The sequence below is a fragment of the Mus musculus genome, chromosome 4 (assembly GCF_000001635.26).
Source record: "Mus musculus strain C57BL/6J chromosome 4, GRCm38.p6 C57BL/6J".
Taxonomy (NCBI): Eukaryota; Metazoa; Chordata; class Mammalia; order Rodentia; family Muridae; genus Mus; species Mus musculus.
The window spans coordinates 110,529,774-110,544,640 of NC_000070.6; the positions used below are offsets into that span (position 1 = coordinate 110,529,774).

Consider the following 14,867-nt stretch of genomic DNA (forward strand, 5'->3'; position numbering starts at 1 on the left):
TTTCCTGTAATTCTTTAAGGCCTCTTTAAAGGCCTCTATGATCTTCATAAAATTGGATTTTAGGACATTTTCATGTGCTTACCAGTTGTGTTAAGATATCCAGGGCTTTGCTGCAGTAGGCTAGCTTGGCTCTGGTGTTGCAGTATTGTCTCGACTGTTGTCAATTATGTTCTTACACTGGACTTTAGCCATTGGCTTGTCCCTGGTACCAGCAGGCCTCCTGCAGTGTAGGCAGAGTTTTGGACCAGAAAATGGAAAGCACAGGGAGTGGGAGTAGTTTATGGCTGCTGAGTGTGCTTTAGGGTGGGAATTTGCAGGCAGGGGACTGGGAAGCGGGTTTTACCTGCTTCTCGCTGATGCCTGCAGGCCTCCAGGAAACCAGGCAGATACGTGGGCTGGAAAAATAATCTTGTTATTGTTATATAAGAATTTCTTCAGATGTTTTAAAAATATCAATATTGAATTACCAGTCTTATCTTTTTAAAGGGAATAATCATAGCTTCTATAGAAAGAATTTAATTTTCAGAAATGTCAGTCAGTAGAATAGATACTTCATAGAAAAACATGTGCAATAAATTTACATTCTTCAGCAGTCAGTGGCATGATAAAAATGACATCTAATATTTTATCTATTAAAATAAACCTGTAAGTTGAAGATTTTTAATTGTATTAAAGATATGTACAGTTAAAGAAATTTAAAGGCATTCTTAGAATAATTTAAATATTTTCATATTCAATAATTTATGAATCATTATTAAAACAATAAGTATTACTAATGTTACCTGTACTCTTAAAACACTGTGTCAGTGTACTATTTTAATTCCTTAAAAATAGTTCTTTGAGGTAGTTTTTCTTATCCTTCTTCTTTCTAGAGAAGAATAAAATAATAGTTTACTTCAAAGCATAATTTACAACCATCTTTTTGTCTGTTGCTTAATATTTTTTTATTTTGGTCACCCATCATGTTCTGTTTTCTTTAAGTGTATACATTGTTTTGCTATTTAAAAAAAATATTTTGAGAACTCTGAGCATGCTCACTCTTCCTCTCCTCCCCCTTCGACTCCTCCATTATCCGCTTATCCCAAGTTCATAATCTCCTCTTGAGTTAATATTGTTACTGATATATACATATATGCAGACTGTATATGAGAGTTCCTCCTGGAAGACCCAGAGTTTCCTGTTCTTAACAGTCATAAACCACCTATAATTCTTCATGTAGGAAGTAAACCATGCAGAATCTCCCCTGTTTATCCTGGTGATACCATTATGCTGACATACTTTTTTGTAATTACAGATAACTGTAGCTATCACTTTATCTTATAGTTTTTAAAGTTTTTTATTGGTTATTTTATTTATTTATATTTGAAATGTTGTACTTATTTCTGGTTTCCCCTTCACAACCTCCCCCATCCTATCCTCCCTCCCCTTTGCCTCTATGAGGGTGCTCCTCCATCCACCCACCCATCCCCCCTCACTGCTCTGGCATCCCCCATATGCTGGGGCATTAAGCTTCCACAGGACCAAGGGCCTCCCCTCCCTTTGATGCCAAAAAGGCAATCCTCTGCTATATATGCAGCTGGAGCCATGTATCCCTCCATGTATATACTCTTTGGTTGGTGGTTTAGTCCATGGGAACTCTAGGTCATTCCGTGAGTTGATATTGTTGCTCTTCCTATGGGGTTACAATCCTCTTCAGCTTCTTCAGTCGTTCCCCTAACTCTTTCATTGTAGTCCCAGGCTCATTCTTATGGTTGACTGTGAGTAGCTGCTCCTGTATTAGTCAGGTGCTGACAGAGCCTCTCATGGAACAGCTATACCAGGATCCTGTCAGTAAGTTCTTCCTGGCATCAACAATGGTGTCAGGGTTTGGTGTCCATATGTGATGGATCCCTAGGTAGGGTGGTCTCTCTATGCCTTTCCTTTAGTCTATAAATGAGATTTTCAATTGGTCTAAATGAAGAGAACATGTGTCTAACACAATCTGATAGGCTCAGGGAAATGTATTGATGAGGGGATGGAAAGATGTAAGAGCTAGAAGACTAGGATCCCTGATCCCTAGATGTGACAAGGAGGGGACACCTATAAATCCCTCACAATATGCTTGCTTAGTTTTGCCCATTATTGATTAAGAAATCTTCCAGAGTAGAGTCCTTTGGCCAATAATTTAATTATGACATACAATTTTACATTTTCATAAAGTTAATTGTTATATGGGTACATTTAATAAATTACTTTCTATAAATATTAATACTTTGAGCTTCAGAAACTGAATTATATCAGGAGAGAGGGCAAAATGAATGCTGGAATAACAACCCTGTGACCATTTTATGAAGCTTTAATGGTAAGCTAATTCAGGAACTTTCTTTCCCAAAGCCCAGAATATTAAGGATTAATTAATTCTCAAACCACATTAATCTATTTTTGTGACACTTGGATGTTTTAATAATGTTGTCATATTATAAATGGGAAATGATGAAATGTTTGCTAGAGATAGCAGAGATTTGCTGATTTAGCTGGCAAATTAAGACTATGCACTAAAATTTAACTTTAGAAAGAATAACACCATCTTCCTGTCTCTAGTAAGGGATAATTCAAGGTCAAGTCTGATATTTATGATTTATAAGTTTTGTCTTATGAAAGTGCATATGAATTCTAGTTTTAGTGTATGATGCAGTATTGCTAATTACATAAAATGAAATGATTCTTCAGTGTAATTTTTAAAATTTAAAACACAGAAATGTACTCTATTGAAAATATGTGAAAGAAAAAACAGAGTAAAGTACAAAGAATCTGTACTTAATCAACTCACAGAGACTGTGACCATGCATAAGAGCTGCACATGTTCCAGTCAAAGTCCAGACAAGGAAGAGTTTGTGGATACACAGTTCTACTCTTGACCAAGAAATAGGTTGTCACTAGATATGTCAAGTGTACTGTAGGGCAGGTTCTGTGCCCAGGAGTAGGAGAGAGAGAGGGAGAGAGAGAGAGAGAGAGAGAGAGAGAGAGAGAGAGAGAGAGAGAGAGAGAGAGAGAGAGTTAGTTAGTTAGTTAGTTAGTTTTGGAGTTTTGGTGTTTTCTGTTTTGGTTTGAATGTAAAATATCCACTCAATGTTCATGTGTTTGAACACTCTGGTCTTCTTGGGAGGGTGTGGAGTTTTCAGAAGTTAAGATCTAGCAGGGAAAGCACTTTGTGTCAGGCTTGAGGGTTATAGGCAAACCCTGTTTCTGGTTCTGGAACTTTCCTTTCTTTCTTTCTTTCTTTCTTTCTTTCTTTCTTTCTTTCTTTCTTTCTTTCTTTCTTTCTTTCTTTCTTTCTTTCTTTCTTTCTCTGTTGTGCCTACTCTGCCATGATGAACTATATCTTCAATCTGTGAGCACCAATAAACCTTCTCTTTCCCCCAGTAGCCTCTTATTATGTGTTTGATCATAGCATTGGGAAAACAATAATAGTCATGAACAAATTTCAAATCTTTAAATATTTTTAAAGATAATTTTCATAGTCTATAAATCAGGAAATGTTATTCAGTGAGAATTTTTTGGCAATGTAATAATTTATTTGTTTATTCAAAATAGGTTCTCTCATACACTATATCCCAACCAGAATTTCCCCCCCTTCCTCTCTGCCAGTTCCACCCCACCTTCCCTTTTCTCAGATTTACTCTCTCTCCATGTTTCCTCTTCAGAAAAGAGCAGGCTTCCAAGGAACACCAACCAAACAGGAATAAAAAAAATACAATATAACAAGGTGAAAGCCCTCATATTACATCTGGATGAGGCAGCTCAACAGGAGGGAAAGAGCCCCCAAAAGAGACAGAAGAGTCAGAGACACAACCCAATCTCAATGATAGAATTCCCACAGAAATATGAAGCTAATAGCCATAGCACATGCAAAGGACCTGGTAGAGGCCAGTGTTTTCTACTTCAGTCTCTGTGTGCCCATCTGAGTCCCGTTGATTAGGTGGGCCATGTTCTCCTGGCATCCTCCATCCCCTCAGATTCCTACAGTCTTTCCTCCACCTCTTCTATCACAGGGTTTCCTGACCTCTGAGGGGAGGGACCAGATGGAGACCTCCAAATTAGACTCTTGGCATAATGTTGGACTGTGGGTCTCTACAACTGCTTTTATCTGCTGCCAGAGGAAGCCTTTGATAATGACTAGAGATGAATACAACAGAATATCATTATTTTCCAGAAAATTGTTTCGTTGATTTTTTTTCTTTTTTTCAAAGACCAGTTGTATTTCGTTCTACCCTAGGTCTCTGGGCTATTCAGTATCTTGTTCCTGACCATCCAGGCAGTGTAGGAATGGGCTTTCTCTTGTGCATAGTCCTCATTGTTGTTGGCTAAAGGGGTCCCATAGAGATTCCTAAGCAACCCAGGCTGATGCTAGGACAGAAGATTGTTGCTCTCTGAAAACTGACAGCAGCACTCCATTGCTGAGGACACTATTCACATAGTTCACTGAGCATAGGAAGGGCAAGCTGGGGCCTGAATGGAGCCTTCGCACCTACATTCTAGTCTCTTTACCACAAGAAGCTACAGAAAGAGAAATCTGGGCACCAACACAGTCACAAATCCCTTCATCTACATTCTGTCTGCATGCAAGATATGCTGTGGCAATAGTGATGCAGAACGTGTGGGAGTGGCCAACTAGTGATGGGAATTCTTTAGTGGCTCCCTTATTGTTGAAAATTTAATGATAATGATACTATTATGAATAATGCTGATCTTAAAATCTTTGCATATAAGTTTTTATATTCATTTCCTGAGGGTTTGCACTTAGAACTGAAATGACAGTTTCAAAGGATCTGAATGCTTTTGTTAATTTATTTGTTTTATGGAGCTCTTAAGTCTACTGATAATCACTTTTCAGAATAGCTACACTAATTTAAGCTTCTACAAATACTCTAAGAAGGAACTGTGACAATCTTTGTGGAGAACAATCACTATCAGAAGCTTTTCTTGGTCTTGTGGATGATAATGGCCTCTTATTAGTTTAGATTCTTTTATTCATGTTGTGGACATTTGTTTTCCTATGACTACCTCTTCATGTCATTTGCACATTTTTTTTCTGTTAGAGTTTTCATTTTTTTCCTAGTGTTTTATCTGGGATTCTTATGGTTTAAAGATATTTAATCTTAGTTATCATTGTAGACAGTATTCTCTTATCTTATGTTTTTAAAAATTTATGATCACACTGATGTTCTAGTGGATTTTATATACTTGTGTAAAAGCATGTATATTTTTCATTGTATGTATTAAGTCATTTCCTTCTTAACTTCAATCTTAAATCCTTCCAAAACAGAAAATATTTAAGTTTGTACAAGATTCTGTTTTGTTCTATATTTAATTCTTTTGTATAAAATTATTTTAATAAATATTATGAATACCTGTATACCCACATATATATATGTATATATATACACATACATACATACATACCACACACATGCACACATACACACACATATGTATATGCATGGTACTGATGGAGGTCAGAAGAGAGTGTTGGATTCATTGGAACTAGAGTTCCAGACAATCATGAACTGACTCAATGTGGGTGGTGGAAACAGAAGCCAGGCTCTCTGCAAGGGGAACAATTAATCTTAATCACTGGGCCATCACTCTAGACCCTATCTTAAGTTTGTAAAAATCGCTAATGCAGTAAATTTTCTTTATTGAAGTATCCATCTCTTAATTTTTAGTTGTGATTTGTAATGCTCCCTTAATTTGTTTTACACCCATGTGCATGCACACACACACACACACACACACACACACACACACACACACACACACCCCACAATCTGTGTGGGATATGATATTTCTTCATGTCTGTGGTGTCCTCAGCATTAGAATCTGATCATTAAGTTCTGGAGGGTTGGAACCAAGATCAATGATAATAGCTTGTAGTTTTTACAGGGATGTGAACCCCACTTGCCAACAGCTCAAAAAGAGGTAACTCATATGTGGAACTGGGCTTTTTATTTGATGCCTGCTGTATCTGGGAGAGGAATTGTACCTTAGTTATAGAATAACTTCATTTACATTCCCTCTGTGTATGCATATATGTTTTAGAAAGGTCCTGCAGCAGTTGGTTTCATTTGAAGTTTTCAAAGGTTAGTTATCCCTCTGCACACTTCCTCCTCTAGCCTTCCCTTTAATCCTCACTGACATTTAACCTTTCTTGTTGCATTATTCTCTTTTCATACCAACTGTATTCTACTACTTACCTTTAACTTCTTTCCCATGTCCCATTCTACATTTGTCTTTCTGGGTCTGGTGAGCTTGCTTAGAATGATAGCTTCCAGATATGTCCATTTACCTGAGACTTTCTTTTGCTTCACACCTAGGTAGTATTCTTTCATGCATATGAACCATATTTTCATTATACATTTATCAGTTGGTGAATACTTAGGATTTTTCTTATTTCCTGGCTACCATGGATAATACACCAGTGAATGTGAGTAAGCAAGCATCTCTGTGGTAGAACAGAGCCCTTTGAGTGGTGTAGCTAGATAGTACGTTAGATCTATTTGTAGTCTTTTAATAACTGCCACTCTGTTTTCCATAGTGGTGGTACCAATTTGAACTATCACACAAAGTGAACAAATGCTTTTCTTTTTGCACATACAGGCCAGTATTTTTTGTTCTATGTATCTATGTTTCTATCTATGTTTCTATATCTATCTATCTATCTATCTATCTATCTATCTATCTATCTATCTATCTATCTATCTATTCATCAATCCATCTATCTATCTATCTATCTATCTATCTATCTATCTATCTATCTATCTATCTATCTATCTATCTATCTATCTATCTATCTACCTACCTACCTACCTATCTATCTATCTATCTATCTATCTATCTATCTATCTATCTATCTATCTATCTATGTATCTATCTATCTATCTATTAACCATTCTGAATGGAGGTATATGAAGTCTCAAAACAGTTTTAATTTGAATTTTTTGATGCATAAGGATGTCGAACATTAAGAAATATTACCTAGACATTTGTATTTACTCCTTTCAGAAATATGTTTAGTTTTATGCACCAGTTTTTAATTTTTATTTGTTTCTTCCTATTTTGTATTTCTATAGTTTTCTTTATGTTCTAGATACTAAATGTTTTTTATTAGGTATCTTCTTTATTTACATTTCAAATGTTATCCCCTTTCCTAGTTTCCCCTCCAAAAATCCCCTATCCTCCCCGCTTCCCCTGCTCCCCAACCCACCCACTCCCATTCCTGGCCCTGGCATTCCCCTATACTGGGCATAGAGCCTTCACAGGACCAAGGGCCTCTGCTCCCATTGATGACCGACTAGGCCATCCTCTGCTACATATATAGCTAGAGCCACAAGTTCCACCATGTGTTTTCTTTGATTGGTGGTTTGGTCCAAAGGAGCTCTTGGGGTACTGGTTAGTTCATATTGATGTTCCTCCTATGGGGCTTCAGTCCCCTTCAGCTCCCTGGGTATTTCTCTGGTTCCTTTATTGGGGACCTTGTGCTCCATCCAATGGATGACTGTGAGCATCCACTTCTGTATTTGCTAGGCACTGGCAGAGCCTCACAGGAGACAGCTATATCAGGTTCCTGTCAGCAGGCTCTTATTGGCATCTGCCTAGTGACTGGGTTTGGTGGTTGTTTATGGGGTGGATCCCCAAGTGGGGCAGTCTAGACACTAATTGTAATGGGTAATATTGGTTGTCAGTTTGACACACCAAGGAAGAAGGGACCTCAGCCTGAAGAATTCATTTTCTTCATTATAAACTGATGAAGTCCAGCCCACTGGAGCTGCTTTCATCCCTAGTCAAGTGGGAATGGGCTTTCTAAGAAAGGTTAACAGAAGTTGATGACCCCTGTTGTTGAATTAGGGAAGGCTGGAAGAAGCTGAGCAAGAGGGAGACCCTTTAGGAGGACCAGCAGTCTCAATTAATCCAGATTCCCGAGATCTCTCAAACCCTGGACCACCAGCCAGGCAGCATGCATCAGCTGATATGAGACCCCCAATAAATATACAGCAGAGGACTTCTGGGTCTGGGTTCAGTCAGAGAAGCTCCACTTAACCCTCAAGAAACTGGAGGCCTTGGGGAGTGGGAGGTCTGATTGGATGGGGGGTGGAGGGACATCCTTGTGGAGACAGGGTTGGGAGGAATGGGATGTGGAACAGTCAGAGGGTGGACAGGAGGGGGATAAAATCTGGAGTGCAAGAAGAAAAAAATTAAATACAAATTTTTTAAAAAGATAGAAGGTTGAGAACAACAAGGAAACAAACAAACAAACAAACAAAACAAAACAAAACAAAACAAAACAAAACAAAACGTATCTGAATGTGAACCTGGAAGCAAGCCAGTAAGCAGCCATTGCTCCTTGGTTTCTTTTTCAGTTACTACAGCCTTGTTCCTTTCTTCAGTTCTTGCCTTGGCTTTCCTCATCTATGGGCTGTAACCTATAAGTAGGCATGAGCGCCTTCTTCCTGAAAGAAAGTTTTACTTGATTTAAGTTAGTGTTTTACCACAGTAACAGAGAGCATACTAGGGCATAGCCCTCTACACAACTTCAGTAGGATATATAGCTTGTATGGTTTTAAATCTTAGTTTCATGCTTATTCATGGGATAATTTGTATGATCACCTAAATTTAATGGTAAGTTTAAATTTCATTACAAATTTTTGTATCCTATAGTCTTTCTCAGTTACATTTTGCTATCTTTTTCTTTGTGTTTATCTTCCTATTCCTATTGTATAAAAACATCTAAGGCACAGGTTTTCCATTCCTTTACCATTCAATACCCAATGTGTTACCTGACAAGTGTCTAAAAATTATTTTCTGACTTATATTGAATTTCTACACCAATTTCTGGATCTCAAAATGAAATAATGAGTCAATTTATATTTATGTTCTTAAGACAACAATGGTACCCTGAATTACCATTCTTATAGACATTCTTTCATTCAGCATTCAATGTTTTAAATATCTACTGCATTTCTGTTGTATTTTCTAGGAGAATAAGGATATAAACAAAATAATTTTCAGCATTAAATTTTGAGTAAAATTTGGAACATAGACAGTTCTGTAGGTAGCTGACATGTAGTAATCCACAACAGCACCAGTAGGCACAAATTGCAAGCTGATATTGCAGCATTCGGAGTCTACTGTTAGGTAAGACCATCAATGCCCCCCCCCCCAGCAGCCTGCATAGCACCATTTGGAACTATGAGAACAAGGCATCAGGGAGGAAAATTTCCAGTAATTATGAGATTGATTTCTTTATGGTCTGTGACTACCTTGTGTGATCAAGGTGTCTTTAGTAATAGGGTCTTACTGTGTAGTTATGGTGGGTAGCCAAGAGCGATGGAAATAACTTGTTTTATTTAGGAGAACTCTGGGGCCTTCCTGATCAATAACTCATAGGGAGGTATCACATGCTTGCTCTGTGATTTTCATTTAATAACCCATGTCTTCTGGAAGTTGTATTGGCCACTCATGTAGGGTAATTTCATTCAAACTCCTTTTTTAAAGTAATGCTTTGAAATTATTTACTAACTAGTGGGTTTCCATAAAGCTTTTTTTTAAGGTATTTTCTTCATTTACATTTCCAATGCTATCCCAAAAGTCCCCCGTACCCTCCTCCCCCACTCCCCTACACACCCACTCCCACTTCTTGGCCTGGTGTTCCCCTGTACTGATGCATATAAAGTTTGCAAGACCAATGCATCCTTAGTTTTGTAAGTCCCCCAGTATCTCTACCCTTACCCATTCCCTTGCTCACCTCACTGCTAACTCCTTTAACCTTTAGCATTTCTTTTTCTTTCTTTTCATATATGTTCTACTAACCCCCAACTTTTAAAAGTTTTGAGATGTTTAGTGTTTGCCTACTAATTGTAGACCTAGTTAAGAACAATTTAGGGTAATGGTAGAGAGTGGTGGGACAAACTTTGGACATTTGTTTCTTAATAATGAGAACCTCTGCTGAGAAATATGTTGTTAGGAAGCCTTGTGGTTATAGAAATAGAATAGAATGTACTTACTCAGTGAGCATGACCATCACCTGATCTCATCTCATGATACAGTAAAGAGTTGTGATAAAAATGAGGTGCTGAGGAGGAGGGAGGCCACCATAACAGAAACTATCTTACAGTAAATTCACATCAGTGGGAGTAGGAAACTCAAATAATGAAAAGTATAGTGTAATTATAAGCACACTGTGCATAGCTGTATTTTCATACTTACAAAAGACTAGCAGTACAGTAGCACATTTATGCCCGTGTCACCACAAACATGTGTAGGGCCTTATGCTACTCCTCTGATGCTTGTAGCATTACAAAGGGAAGAGAGTTTTCACTTCCACAATGTTCTCCATTGTTGGCTAAAATGCACTATGCATTGATGATTAAATCATAAATTCTTAACACTATATTACCTCTTCTTTAATATTTGCCATATGCCAAAGAACAATTACAGTTTCTTTGCATAGTTGCTTTTCTACTTTTTCAGTTTAATTGTTTCATTGTAGAGCATCTCAGCCTGTATCTTCAGGTCTTCTAGATGTCCTTTATCTTCTTCAAAATGTTTGCAGAAGTTTAGAAGATCCCAAAAGAACCACAGATGATACAAGAAACAGTGCAAAGTTATTGTCTATCTTTTTCTTATGTTGATTGGTCAGTTCTCCCTCCTCCCCCCCCCCATCTGCCTAGGTATAGAGGATGCCAAGGTAGTACGGTTTTGCACACTTTCATGTCCTACTTTTATTAAAGATTACTCTTCATTTTTAAAGCCTGTGTGCCATTGATGCATTCTAGAATGGAAAAAGGAGTGCTAAAAGAGGTTCTGCTTTAAAGTCTAAATATACTTTAACAATTTCTATGTTTGATATGCCAAATATTTTAAATTATACAAAATCGAAAAATAGATGAATCAATTTTGGCTTTGTCTGAGATTAGAAAAATGAGTACTCTATTTCAAAAAAAGTTGTTTGCAACGAGATTAAGCAATATTGCAAACTAAAGATTATAAAAATATATAATATAAAAAATAATATGTAATATTAAAATGCTGCAAAATAAATTGTAATGCTTTTCAGAGATGACATTATTATTTTTAAATCAGTGGAATAGAATTATTTCAACAGTCTTTTTAAATTATTTCAACAGTCTATTTAAAGTGATTGTTATATACAGGATTTTGCAATGTTAAGGATAAAAAACCATGTTGTAAGCTTCACAGTTCAACATTCTCCTCACTGACTAGACTCTTCAATATTTAACATTATGCTTTTTAAAATCAATTTTCATACTTTTGGCATTAGTCTATTTAACAAATAATGTATTCATTAAATATTTGTTTTTTATCTTTTGTAAGAGATACTGTTCTTAGTGCTAAAATGGTATTTTCTCCACTAAATATTAGTGAACATTTGACTGAGCCTAGTACCATGTAGGTACTGTAAGTACAGTGATGATAAGGCATATTATAAGCCTTCAAGGGACATATAGTTTTATCAAGAAGGTAGATGTTGAGTACATAACAAAGTTAACCAGTTCTTCACTTCTAGAAGAATATAGCTTGGTGGGAAATGCAAACATGTAGACATATGTTTTGGAGAAAGTTGTGATTTTAACACTTTCAAAGCAAAAACAGTAAGAAATATCTCCAAATTCATACTCAGTAGCATTGTATCATATAGCTTGTAGGTTTCTCCATTTTCACATTCATATATGTGGGTGCATATATGAATACAGAAACACACACACACACACACGCTGGAATCTATTACTGGTAACTAGTATTTTGAGTAACTGATAAAACTTAAATTAGTGAATCCTATTTTCTCTCAGATACAAAATTCTGGCTTACCTACATGATGTAGTCATATCAATTGTGTGCTCATTACCATTATTTCATCCTTTTATAAAAGAGACTATGAGCCCATGTATAGTTCAGCAGTTTCGTCAATGCCATTGAATGAGTATATAGAAGATTTTAGAGTCAATTTGAAACAATTTTATTCTAGAGCATGAGGTCTTAAACACTATTTTATATTGCCAATTCTTTTTGAGCTATTTTATATCATCACAAGATAATATAATTTTAGATATATCTATGTCTATAGTTGTGGGTCATATTTATCATTTTAATGGCTGCATTTTATAACTTATAAATTTCTTACCTAGTTTCTTATTTGAGAACGGTTAGATTATTATGATTTATTATTATTATTATTATTATTATTATTATTATTATTATTATGAGACATTAAATGAGTGTTTTATACATTTACCCTTGGGTACTTGTCTCTACAGGATACATTCTCTAAATTTGGCTGCTGAGTCAAATGACATGTATATGTCTACCTTTTGTCAAATATGCTCTTAGAAGGTAGTCTCCATTGACATTAATTATCATCAGTCCTTGAGGATTTCTGTTCCCTTACACTTTTCAGCACACTAAGATTGCTGTTGATGTCTACTGTTTCTGCATCTCACAAGATTCCTGCTCTCTTCTCCATGAAGACTTATGAGCCTTTTAGGGAGGTATGTGATGTAGGTGTTATGTTTATCTTTAACCATCAGGGAAACACAAATATTAAAATTATTTTGCAATTTTAACTTAACCAAGTCAGAATGGCTAAAATTAAGGAGAAGAGGAAGAAGAAGAAGAAGGAGAAGGAGAAGGAGAAGGAGAAGGAGAAGGAGAAGGAGAAGGAGAAGGAGAAGGAGAAGGAGGAGGAGGAGAAGGAGGAGGAAGAGAAAGAGGAGAAGAAGAAGGAGGAGGAGGAGGAGAAGAAGGAGAAGAAGAAGAAGGAGGAGGAGGAGGAGGAGGGAAGGAAGGAAGGAAGGAAGGAAAGAAAGAAAGAAAGAAAGGAAAGAAAGAAAAGAAAGAAAAGAAAGAGAAGAAAGAAAGAAGCCATAGAAATGGTGGCTTGGATGGGGAGGAATTGTGTTGTTTATTGACTTTTGGAGGAAGTACAAAATGGTGAAGCCATGGGGAAAATCAGTATGGAGATTCCTGATGAGAATCACTTACCATTTTTTTTTTTGTAAAAAATTGGATTTAAGGTCCACTTCAAATGATAAAACCCATATCTGCTATAAGTTAGTGGAGAAATATTGTAAGAGCCATGGATGGCAGCACTCAGCAGTGTTTGTAGATGCAACAGTGTAGCTGCACATACAAACTCACAGAGGTTGTGCCATATCACAAGATCTGTGCATACTTAAGCCAGACCAAATCCAGCAGGGAATGGGAAAGTAGGCACAGATTCCTACCTCTGACTAAGGAGCTGTTGGCATTTGATGGCTGCTATGGGAGAGTCAGTTTTATTTAAAGATGTGTGGCCCCTGTTGAGTCTTCCATTCAAGAGTATATGGAAAGCTCCAATTGTACTTAAAGTATTAAAAAAAAAAAGGAGAACATACAATTGGGTAATTGGGGGTGGGAAGAATAGGGAAAGGGGTAAATATGATAAAATCCATTGTAAGTTTTTTCAAAGAATTAATAAAAGTATAAAAAAGTGAGAAAAAGTCCAGAGGTAGATCTTTTGTATGACTTAACTATATTACTCCTGGGTATATTCCCAAAGGATTCTATACTCCACTATGTAGATACTTGCTTATCCATGTTTATTGTTACTCTATTGAAAATAGGCAGGGAGTAAAAACAGCCTAGATGTACATCAACTGTTGAATGGATATTGAATGAATACAGACAAATACACACACACACACACACACACACACACACACACACACACAATTGAATGAATACAGACAAACACACACAGACACACACACACACACACCCTACATGTGCAAATATCACTTCTATCTAGTTTCAAATATAATCACAACCTTCAGCTATGCAAATGGTTGTTCACTTGTTTGTGGTTTTATTCCCAAACATCCATAGCCAGTATCTAATCATGGATATAGTGTTAAGCAAACCAAAATTAAGCAATGTTCTAAAAAGTGACTTGCCAGTAACACTCAAAAAATTACAAAGTTTCAAATACAAGGGAAATCTGAGGAATTCTCACAGTAAAGCAATGCCTAAGGACATATGATGAAAACTATAAGCTGGTATCCTTGCCAGGATGGAATCCTGGGACTTAAGGAGCACTAGGAAAAAATATAAGAAAATGCATATAATTTGTGAACTTTAGTTAATATATTTCAATACTGGTTCATTAACAGTTAAAAATAAACTAGGCAGTGTAAGACAGTTACAAAAGAGAAACTAAAAGCAGGTATAACAAAAATCTATATACTATTTTTGCTAATTATCCATAAATCTAAACCTACTGTAGGCTGAACACACCCTAAGTGACTACTGGGCAAACAAATGTGGTATATGCAAGCATCTTTTGATGTGGGGGCAGATTCTAATACATGTACTATGCCGATACACTTCAAAAAATTTTTTGGTGAAATAAATCATCAAACTCTTTTACCTTATTTCAGTGACATATAAAAAATAGTTAAAACCATATAAATAGAAGTAAAATCAATGATTAGAACTGTGGAAATCAGAACCAGGATGTGGCCACTTATTTTTACAATAGAGTGACCTTCTATTCCTCAAAAATTCCAATTTTTTTTCCCATCTATTTAAAGACAGTACCCAAGCAGGACTCCAGTAGAGGGAAAAGGACAGCAACCTACCCACAAAACCTTTGACATATAATGTGCCTGCCTACAAGATGTATAGGGATAAAGGTGGAATAGAGACAGAGGGAGTTGCCAACCAATGACTGGCCCAAATTGACCTTTGAGGGCTCCCAGAGACTGAACCACTAACCAAAGAGCGAGCATGGGCTAGGCATAGGCTCCTTTCACATATGTAGTAGAAGTGCAGCTTGG

General features: G+C 36.6%; 1 protein-coding gene across 9 annotated transcripts in view; it reads left to right on the top strand.

The window, feature by feature from the left end:
- Positions 1 to 14,867, top strand: part of Agbl4 (ATP/GTP binding protein-like 4) — a 1,266,676-nt gene that overhangs the window by 132,125 nt on the left and 1,119,684 nt on the right. Inside the window, exon 2 of one of the 9 annotated variants that reach the window (XM_011240655.2) lies at positions 12,452 to 12,542. The exons of the other annotated variants lie outside the window; for them this stretch is intronic. The gene's annotated coding sequence lies outside the window, so the exon portion shown is untranslated. The remainder of the gene's footprint in view (positions 1 to 12,451; positions 12,543 to 14,867) is intronic. 9 annotated transcript variants of the gene reach the window in all.